The 13,098-nt window shown below is 37.4% G+C and overlaps 1 protein-coding gene across 6 annotated transcripts in view; it reads right to left on the reverse strand.

Moving 5' to 3' along the window:
- Positions 1 to 4,573, reverse strand: part of LOC127656602 (protein numb homolog) — a 113,810-nt gene extending 109,237 nt beyond the window's left edge. For 5 of the 6 annotated variants that reach the window (XM_052144999.1, XM_052145001.1, XM_052144995.1 and 2 more), the window contains exon 1: positions 4,361 to 4,573. The gene's annotated coding sequence lies outside the window, so the exon portion shown is untranslated. The remainder of the gene's footprint in view (positions 1 to 4,360) is intronic. The other variant, XM_052144998.1, reaches the window with a different exon arrangement.
- Positions 4,574 to 13,098: the final 8,525 nt, after the last annotated feature.

Genomic DNA, 13,098 nt, shown 5'->3' on the forward strand with positions numbered 1-13,098 from the left:
TTAGCTATATATAAGGTGTGGCACAGAGGGGGGTGGGGCCAGGCCAGGGTGGCAGTTCGGGAGAGAGAGAGGGAACTACAGGCAGCTACCCTGTATGTGTTTATGTTTGTGTGTGTTTTTTTTGTAAAGTTTATCATTAAACTTTTATTTATATTGTCAAGCCGATTCTCGCCTCCTCCTTTTCCTTATAACCACTTTACAAAAGGTAAGTGAGGGAATACAATTCATTGTTGTTAAAGCTATGGCAGTTTCTAAATGGTTAGGCCAATGTTTTATAATTATAGCTTTTAAATGAGTTTAGGATACTGTTTCTCATTACAAAAATGCCATACTTTGTTTTATAGAAATCATATTACATTAAACCATGGTTGTAATGATCTATGCTTTGTTTTACCCGTGGTTACTATGGTCTCATTAGAAATAACACTATTAAAACTATGAATACTTTGGCACAACCATGGTCATTTTTTCACAAGGCAAGTACAAAGTGGAATCAAGGGGTTTAAACCCTGGACTTGAGATTTCCCTCTCTGATTTTTCTGTAGGAAAATGTAACTGGTTTTGTTTGCCTTCAGAAATGACTATAGATGACTGAAATTTTATCAATAATAACATGAAGAAAGGAGTACCAACTTATTCGCACTGTATTTCAATAGGACAAAATATGCAATATTATTAGTATGAATTGTTAGTCTGGAGCCCTAGCCAAAAGCCAAAGTCTTAATCACTGAGTAAAACAATTGTGAGTGTACCACTACTAAGAATATTTGAAACCATACAACTTTGACCACAGCCATGTAAAACATAAATAAAAACCATATAAACAAAATAAACCACACTGGTCAGGGTACAGACTTTAGGATGCTATAATGATTAACCATTAAGCAGCCTAGCTGAGTAAATAGATATGAGTAAACTCTTGATTTGCATCTTGGGAAAGTCATACCTCCATAAGGAAATGAGGAATGATTTCATCCTCTAAGAAACCCCACGATAAGCGTGTAGCTTGACACCAACTTCCATGACTCATCAACTGGATGTACTCGTTTCCGAATACCATCATACTTCTGAGAAAAGCCAAACCCTCAAACCAATCTACAGGAACATGTAGGCTACAACTAAACCTATTTTTTTAAAGATATTAAATATTCCTGACAGATCAAAAGGTGCTACAAAACTTAACAACAAAAAATATTTTGTAATTAGCATGTTATGTGATCAAAACATGCGTAATTTCCATATTCATAAGCAGACAAGGCCCAAGTCATTAGTCATTAGATGTCAAGAGCAAACCTCACTTAATTTTGGTGAATTGATCCTGCCATAGAATTATACTGGCTTTGAGTTTATATTACACAACTGCAACTTTTTTCTAGAAATTGTGAGAAATAAAGTGACAGCATCTTTTTGTTGCGGGATCTGGCTTCCATACTTAATGAGAGAATGGCAAGAGATCTAACTCTGACTGATTTAATTATGTAATCTAGGGCGATCATCACCAATCAGACTTTCTACTGTGCATGTCAAACCATTTTCATGCGTGACAGCCACAAACAATGGTTGTTTAGGATCAGCAGGATACAGAAATGTGTTTTAAGACTGCTCAAGGACAGGATGCTCATTGACAACAAATGATCTGCACTCTTAGATAATCAATTTTCAACATTAAACTAAGGAAAAGACATGAAGTCCATGACTTAGGCTACATTGTAATACATGTCTGTAATTTTAAGGTAAAAGACTGTAAAAATGCTACAGAAAAATGATTATTATTGATTAATGATTATTAAATGTAAAATATACAGTAGTTTTTACAAAAAAATGTTGCAACAAAAAAATATTTAATGTACACTGGCGGCAAAAAGTCTGGAATAATGTACAGATTTTGCTGTTTCGGAAGGAAATCGGTACTTTAATTCACCAAAGTGGCATTCAACTGATCACAATGTATAGTCAGGACATTACTGATGTAAAAATAACAGCACCATCACTATTTCATTTTGATCAAATCTAGACATGCAACATTTCCAGCAGCCATCACTCCAACACTTTATCTTTGAGTAATCATGCTAAATTGCTAATTTGATACTAGAAAATAACTTGCCATTATATTAAACACTGCTAAAAAGCTATTTGGTTCAATAAATGAAGCTTAAAATTGTCTTTGTGTTTGTTTTTGAGTTGCCACAGTATGTAATAGACTGACATCTCTTAAGGTCAATATTAGGTCAAAAATGGCGGCAACAACAAAAAAAACCCGCTTTCTCTAGAAACTCGTCCGTCAGGTTTTGTTTTGAGGAATGAAGGCTGTGGAATGCTTGAAATTACCAACAAACTGAAGATTTCATCCAAAGGTGTACACTACAGTCTTCAAAGACAAAGAACAACTGGCTCTAACAAGGACAGAAAGAGATGTGGAAGACCAGATCTACAACTAAACAAGAGGATAAGTACATCAGAGTCTCTAGTTTGAGAAATAGACGCCTCACATGTCCTCCACTGACAGCTTCATTGAATTCTACCCGCTCAACACCAGTTTCATGTACAACAGTAAAGAGAAGACTCAGGGGTGCAGGCCTTATGGGAAGAATTGCAAAGAAAAAATCACTTTTGAAACAGAAAAACAAAAAGAAAATTTAGATTAGGCAAAGAAACACAGACATTGGACAACAGATCATTAGAAAAGAGTGTTATGGATCTCAAACCCATTGAGCTTTTGTGGGATCAGCTAGACTGTAAGGTGCGTGAGAAGTGCTCGACAAGACAGTCACATCTATGGCAAGTGCTACAGGAAGTGTGGGGTGAAATTTCACCTGAGTGTCTAGACAAACTGACAGCTAGAATGTCAAGAATCTGCAAAGCTGTCATTGCTGCAAATGGAGGATTTTTTTATGAGAACTCTTCTAAGTAATTTAATATAAATATTTTCTTTTCAAATTGTAATAGTAATGTTTCAAGTTATTAATGTCATAACTATACATTGTGATCAGTTGCCACTTTGGTGAATAAAACTACCAATTTCTTTCCATAAGAGCAAAATCTGTACATTATTTCAAACTTTTGGCCGCCAGTGTAAATAGTATGATTTTCCTGTATAATTAATGTTAAGAAAATGCATATTATGTTTAATAAGAGAGTACATGTACTTTTTACAGTAAATTATTGTTAAAATCACAGTAAAAAAACAATAATCGGGCGTTCCCACAATTCCCTGCATGACCCATCAGATTTAATTATATTTTATGGGAATAGTTGTTTCTTCTTGTTTTTAATATCAGTTACACACTTTGGGGTGTTCTGTATTATATTGAATGTAGTTTAGTTCATGTTTAACTGCATTATTTAAATTTCACATGTGTAATTATGGTGTTTAGTGTTTGTGGGAGTGACACTGAGCATTCTGCATGTTTATTGGTCATTGCTCCTGGAAGAGCCACTATTGGTGAACTTCATGTCATCATGTGCTCTTCTGTCATTTTTACAGTGATTAACAAAACCTTATTAAGTCAAAAGCAGATTTTTACAGTCTCAGAAGGTTAATATCAAGTTTATGACGTTTATTACTGTAAATTTAAGATAACATATTTTTTTACATTACAACAGTTTTAACCTGTAAAATGTACAGGTTGTTCTTTAAAAGTTGTTTACATTTTTACTGTATTTTCTTTAAATATTTATTCTGGCGACCACAGCTGTCCGTTTTTATTTTTAAACAACAGTTTTTATTTACAGTCACCTCACGCCTCAAAAACCGCAACACTGGCAGTATTAACAGTGTCTAGCAGGTCAAGCATTTGGTTTAATAGTAGAACAAATGTCATGAATTCCTGCTTTTTACCTGCATACATGGCCTGGGGTTTGGCACATGTCAGTGGTCTGATAATAAACTCCTAACATAAACATGTTTGTTTCATTTCGTGCTTATAATGGAAGCGAACATGAGTAACGGACGTTTTGAGTAGAGAAATTAGTGTTTTAGTCTTAAGAGTCTGTGGCAGGTGAGCTGCTAACCGGCTAACTGAGCGAGCAAATCTTAAGCAAACAGACCAAACCCATAAACCGGTTAACTAAAGCCACACCATCGCCACAAAACACACAAGACAGCCAAGCACACTGCATTCCGCACACAAAACAAGGCTTCCGGTCATTTTTGTCACACTAGTGGCTGCTTTGAAAATGACTTAGCCGGATGCTATGTACTGCAGTCAAAGTCAAACAGTCAGTTAGCTCGTTAGCTGGCAAACAACAACATTACCAAGAGTCGTCATCATAACCATCACTATTATCATTAACATAATCACCATGACCATCATCATCGCCGCGTCAGGTCAGATGGATAGGTAAAGGTGAATCGACTCACCTGTTCAGCAGCGGGTCAGATGAATTGCTCGTATTCACAGATGTAAGTGAATCCGATTAGAGAGATTCAAACGATCAGTAAAATAGAATATTATATTCCCAAAGACAAGTATCGATCCTTCTGGGAGCACTTTACTCGCCTCTCGCACGATACGACACTAAGTGACTGTTCGCACAGCGGGTTCAGGCTGCTCTCAGCCCGCCCTGATCTCTGTGCTGGGCGGCGACACGGTCTGACATGAGCGCTCATTAATCATTCACAACCTAAAACGATAATCCTGGGAGGAGCATTCATAACACTGCTGTATTAACATACATCAAGCTCCAAAAGTCCGAGAACACGAGTGAAAATGCTTGTGTTTGCATTTTTGTCAATTTCACTACATATAATCTACATGATATTATCAGTAGGCTATAACAATTAGAGTGAAAAGTTGAATTGAATTTAAAGTAGAATTTTTAGTAGTCTATTTTATGTCACCCTTTTGCTTTGACAACAAACATTTGAGCAAGCATGGACTCCACAAGGTTGTGCAAACCTGATGACCCCTGTTATCCCATCATGAACTGAGAAGTTCCAAGGAAATCTGACCTTTGGCACAAAAGGTCAATGTCACAGATTTGCTTACATTTGATTAGTGACCAAGAAATAGTGCAAAACCTCAATTATTTCTAATTGATTTTATGCAGTGTTTGGTTAAGTTACTAAAACAATTGTAATCCTCTACAAATTACTTCTCTAAAAATGTATTCAGGTTACTTTACTGATTACTTCATGGGAAAAGTATTCATGTAATTCAAGTTACATTACAAAAGGCAACATGTTAGGTTTTTTGTTCATCAAATTCAAAATAATGTCTATTGGACCTCCTTGTTCACTGTCACTGTCCCTTCAGCTGTCACAGAAACAAAAACAGACATACACATGATCCTAATTAATGTTTTAAATGTATTCTACATAAATAATATTATTTTAGAAATATAGTATATTTAGTAATATACTCCAAAGTAATTTAAATTAAAGTCAGTAAATGCAATCCGATCTGATTACAAGAATGTAATTTGTAATGTGTTACACTACTTTTGAACTTAAATGTAACTAGGTTGCAGTAGCTAATTGCCTTGTTGTCAATTTACGCCCAACATTAATTTTATGTGATAACTTCTCTTTGTTTTTCAAATACCATTTATTTTTCCAGGTTTATATGGAAGAAATTGTTTTGATTTTCCAAGTTGTCTCAGATCTTTGGAACCCATTGTATATACACAAATAACACTGCGTACATTCTATTCTCTACTACACCCATTCTCACCCATTCAGCTGTTTTCACATCTGTCACTTCTTTCAGTTTCAAAACTCATGCGTTTGAAATCTGTTTTCTTATTTTGCTGAATTTGAATAAAATCCTACAATATGATATACTTAGAGAATAGCAATAATCTGTAAATCTCTGTGTAAGTATGCACAAGTAAATACATATTTTAGATTTCAGCTTATTATTTGATGTTATGCACATAACTCTTATGATGGCCAATTTGATAAAAACTATTAATGTCTGCTTTTTTAAAGTCTTCACAGTAAAGCTTCACTCTAAAATATTCTATGTTGTAATCAGGCATCAAAACATTAGAATGTACTGTATAAAAGATGGATACCTGTTTAATACATTTGTAACCTGGCATAGAAAAAGAGTAGGACTATACTGCTTGAATTGGGAAAAAAAAATATATATATATCATTTATATTATCTGATTCCAATTTAGATCACTGCTGAAAAAAAGGGGGAAAAAGACAGAAAAGATGCAGTACTTTCTATATTGAATAAGATAATTGAAGCGTGAACTTGAAAATATTATGTAAATTCTCATTTGTACTGAAATTCAAACATGTACAAATTAATGCTCTAGCTGTTTAGTAGTAAATATTAATCATGATTGTTTTTATCATTACAATGCATCATCACGTTTCAATCTTAAAGTAGAAAACCATGTCATATTTATTCGCTAATTTGAGTAAATTTCACTGGAAATAAATTAAGTACATTTTACTTTAATTATCGAAACTGGTTCCCAGCATGCAATGGGCTTAAATAATGAATGAGCTTGCATGGTTTGACTGCTTTGTTTGTCTTGTTTTTTAGTTTTTGTTTGTTTTTAATCCCCTTTTCTCCCAATTTGTAATGTCCAATTCCCACTACTTAGTTGGTCCTCGTGGTGGTGCGGTTACTCACCTCAATCCGGGTGGTGGTGGACAAGTCTCTGTTGCCTCAGCATCTGAAACCATCAATCTGCGTATTTTATCATGTGGCTCGTTGTGCATGACACCGGGGAGACTCACAGCATGCGGAGGCTCATGCTACTCTCCGCGATCCACACACAACTTACCACACGCCCCATTGAGAGCAAGAACCACTAATCACGACCACGAGGAGGTTACCCCATGTGACTCTACCCTCTACCCTGACCCAGGCCCCTATACACTGTTTGCATTGTTGATTTTGCTGTTCTCAAAATAACCTGTTCATGATCAAAAAAGTTTTGAGGTCAAAGTTACCGTATTAACTGAAATATTTAAGTTAAATTTACTCACTTTAATCATTATTACTGTATGTCATCAACTTAAGTAGATTTTACTTAATTTATACCATTAAAATGTACTTAATAATAACTGTGTACAAAAACTTGCGAAGAAAAACAAAGTAAATCATACTTGTCTTTTTTTCATCAGTCAAGCACACTTAAGTTTTGAAGCAGCAATACGGAAATGTGATTGAAAGGTGCACACAACTATTTTTAAAAAGATCACATGGCAATATACTTTAATAGTTTTCATTGTGAAAAATAACTCATTTCGGAAGGCATGGCAGTGAGTGAGGATTCACTAGAGCTCACAGAGGTATGCATGGCATGCTCATAGTGATCAATAGAGTTTTCAAGCCTGTTTTTCTCACTTTCACATCTGTTTGTGTGCAATGAGATCTTTAAGGAAAATAAGAGAAAATTGTAAAATTGGTTCTGCACATGTGCACGTATTTTCAAGCATAAAACGCTTAGCTGCTGTTGGAGCACATTTGATCTATAGATCACAATGACCTTAGCAAACCAAAATCTCTCCAACAACTCAACTTTTTCTTGTGCACTTTCTATACAGTAGTAAGGTACAGCCGTGGCCAAAATTATTTGCAGTGACATTTGCAAAGTTTTCTGCTTCAATTGTTGTGGTATTGATTCACATTGTTTCTAGATTATTGTGCAGAGTGATCAGATTTTTTTAAAATAATTGATTAGTGATCTTTATCACAAAACTCCAAATTTCACTGTTTTTTGGCCCTGGCACAAAATGACCAGCTAACATAATTTCACTAATCATATCAGCAGCACCTGGGAAAGTGTGAACAAGTACTAGTCAGATGAAATCACTCTATCATTCTGATTGGATTATAAGAGCAGACTGATTGCTATAAAAGGAGGGAAGAAGTGCTTCTAATCATTGTGTTCTTGTTAGAAATGTTACCTCTAAAGAAAGACGTGCAGCCATCATCGCATTGCATCAAAATGGCCTCACATGCAAGGAAATTGCTGCAAAGAATATTGCACCTGAAAGAACCATTTACTGGATCAAGAACTTCAAGGAGAGAGGTTCAACTGCAGCATAGAAGGCTTCAGGACGTCCCATAGTGTCCAGCAAGCGCCAGGACCGTCATCTCCTGAGGAGTCAGCTACGGAATCGTGTTACCACCAGTGCAGAGCTTGCTCAATATTGGCAGCAGGTTGGTATGAGTGCATCTGCACGCACAGTGAGGTGAAGACTTTTGGACAATGGCCTGGTGTCAAGAAGGGCAGCAAAGACGACACTTCTCTCCAAGAAAAGTTGAACAGACTGAAATTCTGCAGGGAATACAAGGATTGGACAGCAGAAGACTAGTGCAAAGTTATTTTCTGTGATGAAGCCCCCTTCCGACTGTTTGGGACATCTGGAAAATCGATAGTCCAGAGAAGAAAAGGTGAACACTACCATGAGTCCTGTGTCGTGACAACCGTGAAGCATCCTGAGACCATCCATGTGTGGGGTTGCTTTTCATCCAAGGGAGTGGGCTCTCTCACAATTCTGCCCAAAAACACTGCCATGAATAAAGAATGGTATCAAAACATCCTGCAAGAGCAACTTCTCCCAATGATCCAGGAGCAATTTGGTGACGATCCGTGCATTTTCCAGCATGATGGAGCACCATGTCACAAGACAAGAGTGATAATAAAGTGGCTCGGAGATCATTACATTGAAATGTTGGATCTGTGGCCATGAAATGTCCTGGATCTTAATCCCATAGAGAACCTGTGGTCAATCCTCAAAAGGCGAGTGGAAAACCAGAAGTCCACAAAAAGGTGACATATTAGTCAACTCCGAGCACTAATATGGCAAGAATGGATCGCCATCAGTCAGGATTGGGCTCAGAAGCTGATATCCAGCATGCCAGAGCGAATTGCAGAGGTTATGAAGAACAAGGGTCAACACTGTAAATATTGATTCTTTGCATATATTGAATGTTTTTGCCAATAAAAGCCTTTAAAACTCATGAAACGCTTATCATTGTTTTCCAGTATACCATAGAAACATGTGAAAAAATTCTCTACAAATACTGAATCAGCAAACTTTGCAAAACACAAAATTTATGTCACATGGCTGTACAACGGGATTAAGGAAAAATTGGCCTTTTCTGGATCTAGAGATTCGATCCAGTATAGTTTCCAAATATCAATCGAACATGAACTTTATGATCTTATGATACTTACTGTTCTTTTAAAAGGCCTTATACAAATACACGTACCCTTACACGTTGAATTAACGCAGAATGGCGGCTTCAACAGAAGCATATATCATCGTCTGACCGATGACTAAACATCTCAGACCGTCTGATCAGACTGTCCTGACCTGCACAGAATGAGGCATGATTGGGTTAGGCTGTCACTATCAATAAATGCCTTAGTATGATATTTAGAAATACATAATTCAGTAAGTACACTGTTACATATATGCTTAACAATTGCGTATTCATGGAACAGCATAAGATTTATTTATGTTTTATCTTTTTATTGTGTAATTAATATAAAAGGTAATTATTAGATTGTTTATTAGACAAAAAGACAATTAAATACAACGCAGCAATTTCTGATATCAGTAGCCCACTAGAATCAAGGACCAGAATTTTCAGGCACTCATGTAACACAATTGGTCCACAGCGCCATCAGGTGGTACCACTGACAATTACAGTGTTGATTAGGCCATCCTTAAATGACGACACAAACCCCCAAGACCAGTCAACGAGCTTAGACTGTTTTTTTTTTTGTTTTTTTTTTTGCTGGAATTTTCAGCAGAGAGTTAAAAATGAAATAATTAAATACACCTCTTCTGTTTCCAAAGTCAAATATATTTTTGTTGGAGCTTAAAATAAAAAGTATCTTGGTGGTGTAAAGGAGAAATATTGGCATAATAGAAGCAATTTTGTTTAAAAAAATATTTGACCAGTGTGGGCAAACCAACATGCAAGAAGTCAACCACAAAACAGAGAGGAGCCATCTAGACCCTCGGGCATGTTCATGAAAAAGCATTTTGTTCAGGTCAAATGGAGTACTCTAGGAAAACGTCTTGATATTCATGTCACAAAAATGTATGCTATCTGTAAAAGTTAAAGGTGCTATATATTATATTTTACTGTACTAAATCATAAAATAACCATAATATGTCATTAGATAGCCTAATTAGGAAACATGCTGTGAATACTGTCTTCTCTGATAACAATGTTACAGCTAAAGCATTCTATTTTGAGGTTTCCAATCTGGGCCGGAATTTCTGTTTATGTTTTGGCCTCTGTGATCCTGCCCACTCACCAATAGTATTTTGACACCACCGGATTGCCAGATTTGAACACTGCGTGATGCAGCAATGGAAGCCAGCAAACGAACTGGATCAGAAATGGCAGATTCCACCCGACCTAAAAAGCCTTACTATCTGTCTAAAAACCACCATGACCAGAGGAGTAGTAAAACAAGAATAAATATCGGAGATGCCTTTGGAAGATGGAGACAGCTTAAAGCCCAGAAATCCTGTAAAATGGATGCTGAGTTTGCAAATTATCTCCTTAACAGGTAAGCATTGAGCGTCACCTAAATTTAGTTATACAATTTATCTTGTCCAAGCACCTCCACCAAGAGTTGTCCTCATTCTGGCTACCCGCATGAGCTTTGAGTCTGGGGCAGGGTAGACAAATCTCCAGTATTTAGAATTTGTACTACAGTACCCATTTCAAAAGCTTGTTGTCAATTTTACATATAGCACCTTTAAGTTTTTAAGATAGCAATGGTTAAGAATACCTTCATGTATATTAAAGATGACCCCAGCTTAGCTGGGATATGTGAAAACTAATACATTTCACTGTATATATGCAAAAAACTGTGTGTATAATGTGTGACCAAAATAAAGGATTCTATTCTATTATATTCTAAGATGTAAGGAGAGAATTTTTTAACACTTGTCATTGAATCCAATTGTTGTTGTTTTTAAAAAATGCAAAAAATGTATTTAAAAAATAAATTAAAACCAACATGGACACAAAAATGACATTTCTACACAAGACATGTTTTAAACAAGAATTATAAAAATATAAAACATTTTCATAATCCCTGATAATGTTATTTTTTATAACAGAAATATAGAATATAAGAAAAAAAAAAAGAGGATATTCGTTTTCCTATTCCTTTTCATATTTAACAGAAATGCATATATAATTGGTAAAAATACATATTAAGAATCAAACCTAATAATTCTGGGGCTAACTTTAAACAAATATCCTCTAAAATAAATGTAATTATACTGTTTCTTAGTGAGGATGTGAGGATGTCTTCAAAAATAATTCCCTAAATAATTAAACTTATCAATTAACATCTTACAAATTTAGCTAGTTAGCTATAAGCTAGTTGTCACGGAGAGTAAAAGATGGACCAGCATTGCATCTCACCAACTAGGTAACAGCGTAGTGTGAAATCAACACTTAGTAGACACAATCCATCACTGCACTGTTGTCTACTAAGCCTCAAAAAGATGCTCTGATGTTTACCTTTCAATCTGCTACATTATATACTGCACTGACAAACTATAGCTGGCTAAGAGTGATATGGTTGTCAGGGACAGGGTTAGTGTTATATTAGTTATATTGAAAAGGGAAAATTATGGGGTCATTGTTTATTAACATTCCAGTAGTTAGCAATTTACCGAGAAGATCCATTCAACTCTGCACCGCTTAACTTAGCCCTTTCTGAAGAGCCACCGTCAGCTCAGAAAACAATGGATTCGGAGAACGCTCTGCTGGACAAACTACGTAATGACACCAATTCTAAAGCATTGTTTTGTTCGGGCACTAATCTAAATTTCAAGAATATAGGTGAGAATATATTCATTGATTAATAACATAAAACTGTGGCAAGTTACCCAAGATGCTTGGAACAAAATTACCCTATGATGTAGCCAGCAGGATGTTATGACCTTGCCCGGAACAGGAAAAGCGCTTCACTCTCCTGGAGCCAGGCCCTGGAGAGGAGCTCACAGTGGTGGCCGTGCTTTGACCCATGGGGCCCAGCCGGGCTTAGCCCGAAAAATCAACATGGGGCCACCTCCTTGTGGGTTCACCACCTGCAAGGAAAGAAATAGGGGACCGGTGCGATGCCCTACGCTTGGCAGGTGAAGGCAGGGGCCTTGGACTGAACCTTGGTTTACATGGAATGTGACCTCTCTGGTGGGAAAGGAGCTGGAATTGGTGTGTGAGGTGGAGAGACACCAGCTAGATATAGTTGGACTCACTTCTACATGCTGTTCTGGCTCTGGGTTGGACCTTCTCCTTCTCCTGAGTTGCTCAAGGCAAAAGGTGCAGAACGAGATACAAGCCCCCGGCTTGGTGCTATGATCTAGGAATTTAGCCCCGTAGACAAGAGGTTCACCTCAATGCGACTTCGTGTTGCAGGGGGGGAAAGCTTTCACCACATTCCAGAGGAGGCTGGAGACATGGAGTCTGAGTGGACCCTGTTAAAGGCCTCTATCGCAAAGGTGCCTGCCTTGAGCTGTGGCTGGAAGGTGGTTGGTGCCTGTCAGTGGACACCGACGGTCAAGGAAGCCATCAAGTAGACTTTTCGGGACTGGTTAGCCTGTGGAACTCCAGACACAGCTGACAGGTATTGGCAGGCCAGAAGGACTGCAGGTGCCTTGGTTGTGGAAATGAAAACCCGGGTGTGGAAGAAGTTTGATGAGGCCATGGAGAAGGACTTTTGGTTGGTCTCTGAGGTTCTGACTAACCATAATATGGCCCAGGAATGGAAAGCAGAGTTTTTCCAGGCTGTTATTGGCTTGGGTGGGGAACTGCTTACCTCGTCTGGCGATATAGGGGGGGTGTGTTTGAGCATTGGACTCCGACAGGGCTGTCCCTTGTCACCGATCCTGTTCATGATATTCAAGGACAGGATTTCAAGGCACAGCCAAGGTGTGGAGTGTGTCAAGTTTGGGGGCGGATTGTTACAGAGTATGAAACTGCTGGGATGAGAGTCAGCACCTACAAACCTGAGGGCATGGTTCTCTGCCAGAAAAGGGTGTCCTCTTCAAGCAACTGCCCCAAGTGGAGAATTTCAAATATCTCTGGGTCTTGTTCACATGTGAGGGAAAGTTGGTGAGATCGACTGGGAGTGCATGAGATCGAC

Source organism: Xyrauchen texanus, chromosome 16 (assembly GCF_025860055.1).
Source record: "Xyrauchen texanus isolate HMW12.3.18 chromosome 16, RBS_HiC_50CHRs, whole genome shotgun sequence".
Taxonomy (NCBI): Eukaryota; Metazoa; Chordata; class Actinopteri; order Cypriniformes; family Catostomidae; genus Xyrauchen; species Xyrauchen texanus.